Genomic DNA, 2,059 nt, shown 5'->3' with positions numbered 1-2,059 from the left:
TTTCACTGCTTTGCCTAAATAAAAGAAATACTAAATAAAGTATAAATAAATAAATACTAAATAAAGTAAATACCGCCAAATCACTAAATTGCAGCTTACGATCCAGATATTTTAATAATGATAACCACTGTATTATTATTCAGTTAATCTCTTCACTAATTTTATATACATATTTCTGTATTTAAGAGAAAAAATGTTTTGCTCTTTTTCTTTGCCCTCCAATGTTTCCATAGAACACCTATCAAACCAAACCAAACCAAAACAATCCAAAAACAAAAACAAAAAACAAAAAAAAAACCTGCAGTAGGGTAACAAACATGTATCAAGAAAATTTTACCATATTTAATTTATTTACTGCTATCAGCCATATTAGCATCTTTGACAGGTTAATATACAAACTGTGAATGTCAAGAAGGGTTAAGGTCAGCAAGGTGTCATAGCAATACTTACTTTACATTTCAATTCCACTAAAGTCCCATAGTATACAGTTTGATAAATGCTACTCTAAACATTAAACTGATAAACCTGATTCCATGCTCTACACAGATGCATTTAACCTTGGACTTATTCCTTAGCTACCCTTCTCTATTTGGCCACTGTGTAACCTACATTCTTTAGTCTACCTGCAATGGTTTTAAATATTCCTGACTGAATACTTGTGAAGTATGTATCATTCTTTTATACATCCATAAAATGCTGAGACAATTACAGTCAGTACTTTGTATGTCTGATGAATGAAGGCAGTGCATGAATACACAGTACAGAAAGAGATTAACTCAGCAGGTGTCAGTTGTCCAAACCCTGCACATTCAAAGAAATGTCTGGCCCTGGACTACCTCTGAGGATGATCTGTAAATCCTTGGAATATTCTCCCTTAAAAGTGTGCCTTTCTATACCCAGCGCCTTGAGTAATCTAGTTTATGCTTACATTATTTTTGCTGTAGGCCTCAGGCTGAGGCTATCAGTCTGACCTCAAAGGGGCCGCTCATGACCAAGTAACTAANGATCCCATGGACAGGAATAAAAACCTCAAAAGGCTTGGGTAAACCTCCCTGTTTAGAAATACTATGTGTGTGTGATCATACATCATTGAAGTGAAATAAGTGCTATTCACATGACTCTGCAATGGGATACTACAAACAGAGCTCTTGTCTCTCCTGGACTCTATTTATTGTGCTTTCTCTTTTGACAAGTTTAATCTGTATTATTTCACTGTAATAAACTATAACCAAAGATACAGACGTTTTCTAAACTCAATGGCCTTCAGCAAATCACTGACAATTAAGGGTGGTTTAGGGGTCCCCCATCAACCACATTTTTTTTTAAATGTTTTATTTATTTCTTAGAGAGAGAGACAGCATGAGCAGAGGAGGGTCAGAGAGAGAGGGAGACACTGAATGTCAACCAGGATCCAGGCTCTGAGCTGGCTGTCAGCACAGAGCCCGATGTGGGGCTCGAACCCACGAACTGTGAGATCATGACCTGAGCCGAAGTCAGATGCTTAACCGACTGAGCCACCCAGGCGCCCCCCACATTTTTTAAAATAACATTCATCTACCATTTCCATGTTAGTGACTTCAGAGGAAGTCCTGCTATATAAAGTCACACACACTTTTGTAACCAAGTTATTCCATAATAGATTTATGTCAGGTAAAAACATTCTAAATGGTCATAAACTGACAAAACTTAATGCTTTTCTCCAGAAACTTGAATTCTTTCTGACAGCAATACTTTGTTACACAAAGATAAGCCCATTAATAACCTCAGAAGACATAAAACAACAAAACCAAGAAATTCTGAAAAATGAAAGATTTTCACAAATCACATTTCCACTAGAATTAATGTATTTGGCAACACTGTGTTATTTTTTTCTCAAGGCAATATTTATACTCACCAACCAGCAGTCTGTAAGTTTTAACAGAGAAGAATCTATTACAGAATTTTGCTATGACACGGGTCATGCTACTAGAACTGACTAGATTTTTAATCAATCTCATATGAAAGACTAGCCAATGACCAGGTTACTGACATTTCATCAATTAACAACTCATCTTTTTGC

At 36.0% G+C, this 2,059-nt stretch overlaps 1 protein-coding gene across 1 annotated transcript in view; it reads right to left on the bottom strand.

Moving 5' to 3' along the window:
- LOC144224329 (lysine-specific demethylase 6A-like) overlaps positions 1–2,059 on the bottom strand; it is a gene marked incomplete at its 3' end in the record, with an annotated part of 67,621 nt that overhangs the window by 52,772 nt on the left and 12,790 nt on the right.

The sequence above is a fragment of the Crocuta crocuta genome, unplaced genomic scaffold, assembly GCF_008692635.1.
Source record: "Crocuta crocuta isolate KB4526 unplaced genomic scaffold, BGI_CrCroc_1.0 scaffold2311, whole genome shotgun sequence".
In the NCBI taxonomy this organism is placed as follows: Eukaryota; Metazoa; Chordata; class Mammalia; order Carnivora; family Hyaenidae; genus Crocuta; species Crocuta crocuta.
The sequence above is the reverse complement of the archived record's forward strand: the minus strand, read 5'-3'. Positions and strand labels throughout refer to the sequence as shown.